Genomic DNA, 7,500 nt, shown 5'->3' with positions numbered 1-7,500 from the left:
TGGGCATGAATGTGTTTGAACTCTTGGGCCTGGAAGTCTGGTAGTAGTAGTAGTAGTAGTAGTAGTAGTAGTAGTAGTATGATTTAAAGGCACAAAGTGCTTGAAGTGTGCCCAGGCCCAGAGCTACTTTGCTGTGCATGACTGTGTTTGACCTCTTGGCTCTGGAAGTCTATTTCTAGGCTTATATAAAGGGTCAAACTTCTTGAAGTGTGCCCAGGCCCAGAGCTACTTTGCTGTGTATGACTGTGTGACCTCTTGGCCCTGGAATTCTGGTGGTAGTAGTAGTATGATTTAAAGGCACAAAGTGAATGAAGTGTGCCCAGGCCCAGAGCTACTTTGCTGGGCATGACTGTGTTTGACCTCTTGGGCCTGGAAGTCTGGTAGTAGTAGTATGATTTAAAGGCACAAAGTGATTGAAGTGTGCCCAGGCCCAGAGCTACTTTGCTGGGCATGAATGTGTTTGAACTCTTGGGCCTGGAAGTCTATTTCTAGGCTTATATAAAGGGACAAACTTCTTGAAGTGTGCCCAGGCCCAGAGCTACTTTGCTGTGTATGACTGTGTGACCTCTTGGCCCTGGAATTCTGGTGGTAGTAGTAGTAGTAGTAGTATGATTTAAAGGTACAAAGTGAATGAAGTGTGCCCAGGCCCAGAGCCAGGCCTGGGCAGCAGGGGGCGCTCCTGGCCATGCCCAGCGAGTTTCGTGCGAATCGGACCTGGTCCGGAAGAGATACGAAGGGAAAACTCATTACTCGTCGGGGTGGCACATCCAGGCTCTCGACCCTCCCAAAGCGTCCGACCAGGGTGCACCCTGCCGGGCATGGTTAGCCGCCAGCCCCCTTCCTGGAGGTCTGGTTGGCACGGGGTTTTGATTTATCGGTTTCATATCTCTGGGCTCCTTGGGAGCAGAAAGTCGGTTGAGGGCCCTTTGGAAAGAGCCGGGGCTGCCGTTTAACGCTGTCCAAGCGGCAGGCGAAGCGCACCCACCGTTTTTACGCTATGATTTTTTAAAACCGCCGGGGCGGCAAACACAGGGCCGGTCGGGTTTGAAGACGAATATCTCTTCGGCCCTTGGGAGGAGAGAAGCAGCGCGGGTCACCTTTGAACGCGCTCGCTGCCAGGAACGTCTGGCGTAAAAGTTTCGTGGGAATCGGACGTTCCTAGGCTGAGAAGCGAGCGCCCGCCCTCGGGCGGTCGGGGGCCCCTTTCTCATTCCCCGTCTGGGCTAAAAATACGAGGTCGGACCCGATGGACTCGGGAGACTGGAGAGTACCAGGGAGACCCTGGAAGCAGGCGACCCGACCCACGCTTCGCTGTCTCCTCGGCCCTCGGGAGTAGAAGCGCGGGGACGGTGGCGTGGGCAGCAGGGGGCGCTCCTGGCCATGCCCAGCGAGTTTCGTGCGAATCGGACCTGGTCCGGAAGAGATACGAAGGGAAAACTCATTACTCGTCGGGGTGGCACATCCAGGCTCTCGACCCTCCCAAAGCGTCCGACCAGGGTGCACCCTGCCGGGCATGGTTAGCCGCCAGCCCCCTTCCTGGAGGTCTGGTTGGCACGGGGTTTTGATTTTTCGGTTTCATATCTCTGGGCTCCTTGGGAGCAGAAAGTCGGTTGAGGGCCCTTTGGAAAGAGCCGGGGCTGCCGTTTAACGCTGTCCAAGCGGCAGGCGAAGCGCACCCACCGTTTTTACGCTATGATTTTTTAAAACCGCCGGGGCGGCAAACACAGGGCCGGTCGGGTTTGAAGACGAATATCTCTTCGGCCCTTGGGAGGAGAGAAGCAGCGCGGGTCACCTTTGAACGCGCTCGCTGCCAGGAACGTCTGGCGTAAAAGTTTCGTGGGAATCGGACGTTCCTAGGCTGAGAAGCGAGCGCCCGCCCTCGGGCGGTCGGGGGCCCCTTTCTCATTCCCCGTCTGGGCTAAAAATACGAGGTCGGACCCGATGGACTCGGGAGACTGGAGAGTACCAGGGAGACCCTGGAAGCAGGCGACCCGACCCACGCTTCGCTGTCTCCTCGGCCCTCGGGAGTAGAAGCGCGGGGACGGTGGCGTGGGCAGCAGGGGGCGCTCCTGGCCATGCCCAGCGAGTTTCGTGCGAATCGGACCTGGTCCGGAAGAGATACGAAGGGAAAACTCATTACTCGTCGGGGTGGCACATCCAGGCTCTCGACCCTCCCAAAGCGTCCGACCAGGGTGCACCCTGCCGGGCATGGTTAGCCGCCAGCCCCCTTCCTGGAGGTCTGGTTGGCACGGGGTTTTGATTTATCGGTTTCATATCTCTGGGCTCCTTGGGAGCAGAAAGTCGGTTGAGGGCCCTTTGGAAAGAGCCGGGGCTGCCGTTTAACGCTGTCCAAGCGGCAGGCGAAGCGCACCCACCGTTTTTACGCTATGATTTTTTAAAACCGCCGGGGCGGCAAACACAGGGCCGGTCGGGTTTGAAGACGAATATCTCTTCGGCCCTTGGGAGGAGAGAAGCAGCGCGGGTCACCTTTGAACGCGCTCGCTGCCAGGAACGTCTGGCGTAAAAGTTTCGTGGGAATCGGACGTTCCTAGGCTGAGAAGCGAGCGCCCGCCCTCGGGCGGTCGGGGGCCCCTTTCTCATTCCCCGTCTGGGCTAAAAATACGAGGTCGGACCCGATGGACTCGGGAGACTGGAGAGTACCAGGGAGACCCTGGAAGCAGGCGACCCGACCCACGCTTCGCTGTCTCCTCGGCCCTCGGGAGTAGAAGCGCGGGGACGGTGGCGTGGGCAGCAGGGGGCGCTCCTGGCCATGCCCAGCGAGTTTCGTGCGAATCGGACCTGGTCCGGAAGAGATACGAAGGGAAAACTCATTACTCGTCGGGGTGGCACATCCAGGCTCTCGACCCTCCCAAAGTGTCCGACCAGGGTGCACCCTGCCGGGCTAAGAGAACAGCCAGGTGAACCCTGGAGGTTCCGAACTCCAGACCCCTGGACCCGACGGCTCAGTCCGCCTCAGGTGCACTACAGAGGTCCTCGGGCTGTCCCTGAGTGCATTAAAACGGAAATCAGAATTACTCCCCCGGGTGGCACTTCCAGGCTCTCGACCCTCCCAAAGTGTCCGACCAGGGTGCACCCTGCTGGGCATGGTTAGCCGCCAGCCCCCTTCCTGGAGGTCTGGTTGGCACGGGGTTTTGCAAATAGGTCCCGTCGGGTATATGGGAGAGCAAAGAGAATCAATGGGGTCCAAGCACTAAATTCATCCAGTGGCGTTCTCTGGAAGCCCAAGGGGAGTCCGAGGGGTGTTCGGCCGGCAAGGGGAGCTCTCCCTCGGACACATGATCAAACGCCTGTCCCCTACCGGAAAGTGGTGTGCTCTGGATGCCCCCCCCCCCCCCCATCCCCCGAGGGGGGTGCTTATCCCGCGAGGGGAGCCCTCCTCGGGTTAAGTGAACCATCATGCCGATTCCCCTATGGAAGTGGGCACATCCAGGCACACAGTCTGCTTTGCTCTCCCCGACCCGAGTGCGTCTGTTGGGCTGAGTGTACGCCCAGGCAACTGGATCCAATGGCTCAGTCCGCCGCAGCGTGCTTCGACGATGGGTCGTACAGCCATGCCACCAGGGTGGGCGTGTTTGTAAATGTACCAGTGGATTCTCGTCGGCCTGCCACATCCATGGTATCGACCCACCAGGCCTGTCCGACCAGGGGTTGACCCTGGACGGGCACGGTCTGTGGTTTGGCCCTTGTCCTAGATGAAATCGGGCACGGGGTTTTCTGGCCAGGTACCATCGGGTTACTGGGAGAGCGGCTTCGGTCTCCAGGTGAGACCAATGGTGAAGCAGCACGAGGCAATGGAGAGCATGCAAAGCGATGGGGAAGCCATGCACGGCAATGGCCACGAAAAAAAAAAAAAAATCACCACGGAAGGAACGTGAAGAACAAGGAGGAGTGTAGTGACACTGCCCAAAGCTGCCCGGTGTTGCAGGGGTCTATTGGTGTGTTGCTTCCTTGTTTGGTAGAGTGGAGTACCAGACCCGCCAGGGGTAGGCAAACCATTCCCCCTACGGTAAGTGAGGAGCCAGCCATTTGACGAGCGGGTGTCCACGTGTACGGGTGCGAGCGCTATCCCCCCACACGGGGTTAGGCCACGGCCTTAGGTGGACGTCTGCCGACCAGCCCCGGCTGATCCAGAACTTCTGATGTGGAGAGCGGTTTTGACAGATCCTCCCTGGTTCTAGCGGGTCAAGCCTCTGATGGGGGGTGGGGGTTATTTGTAACCCATCCCAGAACTCTCTGGGGGAGACTCAGACGGCCAGTCTGTCTACTCAGTTGTCCTATACTGGTGTCTGTGGTTTGGGAGGAAGGGAGTGCCCTGCTTTGTTGGCCTCCTCTTCAAACCTACCTGGGCCCACGAATCACTCTTCTTGGTTACATCACGAAACGTAGGTTGAGCGAGGCTAGGGGGGAGGGAATTCGACGAGGTCTTTCCCTTGTCCCCCCACCAGCGGCCCACGAAAATCAAAACGGCGTGAAGAGAGGGAACGCCGAAAGCACCTGGAGTCGGCCGTCCGCACCTCCGGAGGAGGTGGACGGGGTACGGTGCGGGCATGACCGGATGGGACAGCTTTGCATCAAGGTGAGAGGTCGGCGTCCGAAGGCCAGAGGGCGGTGCGCGAGCACGTTTACACTGGCCGCGGAAGCTGTCCTGGGTAGCCCTGTATGGCGTCTGGACCTGACGGCGCACGCACTTACAACCCGCTGCTTCCTAGCCCCCGGAAGGGGAGGCGGATGTCACTCGTGGTTCATCCCAGACCACGGTGCAAACTACCTGGTTGATCCTGCCAGTAACATATGCTTGTCTCAAAGATTAAGCCATGCAGGTCTAAGTGCACACGGCCGGTACAGTGAAACTGCGAATGGCTCATTAAATCAGTTATGGTTCCTTTGATCGCTCCACACGTTACTCGGATAACTGTGGTAATTCTAGAGCTAATACATGCAAACGAGCGCTGACCCTTCGGGGGATGCGTGCATTTATCAGACCCAAAACCCATCCGGGGGGCTCGGGCCCCCCGGCCGCTTTGGTGACTCTAGATAACCTCGGGCCGATCGCGCGCCCTCCGCGGCGGCGACGTCTCATTCGAATGTCTGCCCTATCAACTTTCGATGGTACCATAGTCGGCTACCATGGTGACCACGGGTAACGGGGAATCAGGGTTCGATTCCGGAGAGGGAGCCTGAGAAACGGCTACCACATCCAAGGAAGGCAGCAGGCGCGCAAATTACCCATTCCCGACACGGGGAGGTAGTGACGAAAAATAACGATACAGGTCTCTTTCGAGGCCCTGTAATCGGAATGAGCGTATCCTAAACCCATGGGTGAGGACCCATTGGAGGGCAAGTCTGGTGCCAGCAGCCGCGGTAATTCCAGCTCCAATAGCGTATATTAAAGTTGCTGCAGTTAAAAAGCTCGTAGTTGGATGTCGGGAGTGGGCTGGCGGTCCGCCGCGAGGCGTGCCACCGCCTGTCTCAGACCCTGTCTCCCGGTGCCCCCCGGATGCCCTTGGCTGGGTGTCCGGACGGGGCTCGGAGCGTTTACTTTGAAAAAATTAGAGTGTTCAAAGCGGGCCCGCTTCTCGCCTGAATACCTGAGCTAGGAATAATGGAATAGGACTCCGGTTCTATTTTGTGGGTTTCCTGAACCAGGGCCATGATTAAGAGGGACGGCCGGGGGCATTCGTATTGCGCCGCTAGAGGTGAAATTCTTGGACCGGCGCAAGACGGACGAAAGCGAAAGCATTTGCCAAGAATGTTTTCATTAATCAAGAACGAAAGTCGGAGGTTCGAAGACGATCAGATACCGTCGTAGTTCCGACCGTAAACTATGCCGACCCGCGATCCGGCGGCGTTATTCCCATGACCCGCCGGGCAGCGTGAGGGAAACCACGAGTCTGTGGGTTCCGGGGGGAGTATGGTTGCAAAGCTGAAACTTAAAGGAATTGACGGAAGGGCACCACCAGGAGTGGAGCCTGCGGCTTAATTTGACTCAACACGGGAAACCTCACCCGGCCCGGACACGGAAAGGATTGACAGATTGATAGCTCTTTCTCGATTCTGTGGGTGGTGGTGCATGGCCGTTCTTAGTTGGTGGAGCGATTTGTCTGGTTAATTCCGATAACGAACGAGACTCCGGCATGCTAAATAGTTACGCGGCCCTCCGCGGTCGGCGTCAAACTTCTTAGAGGGACAAGTGGCGTTCAGCCACGCGAGATGGAGCAATAACAGGTCTGTGATGCCCTTAGATGTCCGGGGCTGCACGCGCGCCACAATGGTTGGATCAGCGTGTGCCTACCCTACACCGAGAGGTGCGGGTAATCCGCTGAACCCCATTCGTGATGGGGACTGGGGATTGCAATTATTCCCCATGAACGAGGAATTCCCAGTAAGCGCGGGTCATAAGCTCGCGTTGATTAAGTCCCTGCCCTTTGTACACACCGCCCGTCGCTACTACCGATCGGATGGTTTAGTGAGGTCCTCGGATCGGCCCCGCCGGGGCTCCTCGCGGGCCTTGGCGGAGCGCCGAGAAGTCGATCAAACTTGACTATCTAGAGGAAGTAAAAGTCGTAACAAGGTTTTCGTAGGTGAACCTGCGAAAGGATCATTAACGGGTAACGCTGTCCGGCGTGCCTCCTCTCCCGACCCCCTCGACTTCGCCGTCCCCCCGCGTCGGGGCCCAGGGTCGAAAGGGTCTTCGGGGTTGCTGTTACACGTGGTCGCTTGCAGGTCAGGCTGGACAGAAGGCATAAAGGAGGAGCCTAGTCCCTCCCACCCCTTCCTCGTCCTCCGCCTCTTCCTCCGCGTCGTCCTTCAGCACCCCCCCCCCGCAGGCCCCGGTATTCTCTGGGTTCCAGCGCGAGAGACGCGTCGTTCAAAAAACTCGGCGTCCCCGCTCGTCGGGCGAAGGCCGGTTTCCCCTCACCTTGCCGGCAGGAGAAGCGCCTGCGAGTCGAGCGGGTCGTACGGGTCTGTCCCGCGCCCTCCCTCTCGCTCGCACGGCCGCTGCCTCCGTCCACCGCGAGGGGTTTTCCTATTTTGTTGTCCTTGTCATTCATCCCCGTCCCCTTGCTCGCTGACGAGCGGACTTTCCGGGGGGGGTTGCGAGCGCTGCTCCTCGTGGGGCAGGCCATGGCCCTTCCTGTGTTCGTCCGCCCACCGGCGTCCTGGGGCGTGGTGGTGGTGGGTGGCGCAGCCGGTTCCCCTGCTTCTCTCTCTCAGAAAGGAGTCTCAGGGGGACCCCCGGCAGGTACCTAGGGCTTGGCCCACGCTACGTGAGTTCCACCCCTTTCGAGGGGTCGGACGGGGCGGGCGCGGAGGGCCGCGGTTCAAAGACTGACTCGTCTGCCACGTGGGGCGTGTGGGCAAAGCGCAACCCCGCGCCCGTTTCAACACTCGCAGACGGGGGCGCCTGACCGGTTGGTGAAACCTTTTAAACCTGTCTTTGTAGTCGTGGTGAAAGACCTAAACTGAGCCTGAAATAAA

At 58.8% G+C, this 7,500-nt stretch overlaps 1 non-coding gene across 1 annotated transcript; it reads left to right on the top strand.

Annotated features, from left to right (window-relative positions):
• The first annotated feature begins 4,786 nt into the window (after nt 1–4,786).
• On the top strand, nt 4,787–6,625 carry LOC145656824 (18S ribosomal RNA). Its single transcript, XR_014122418.1, has one exon. It is a non-coding gene; the product is annotated as an 18S ribosomal RNA (ribosomal RNA).
• Nucleotides 6,626–7,500: the final 875 nt, after the last annotated feature.

Source organism: Electrophorus electricus, unplaced genomic scaffold (genome assembly GCF_041902795.1).
Source record: "Electrophorus electricus isolate QZ-2024a unplaced genomic scaffold, ASM4190279v1 Scaffold93, whole genome shotgun sequence".
Taxonomy (NCBI): Eukaryota; Metazoa; Chordata; class Actinopteri; order Gymnotiformes; family Gymnotidae; genus Electrophorus; species Electrophorus electricus.
The sequence above is the reverse complement of the archived record's forward strand: the minus strand, read 5'-3'. Positions and strand labels throughout refer to the sequence as shown.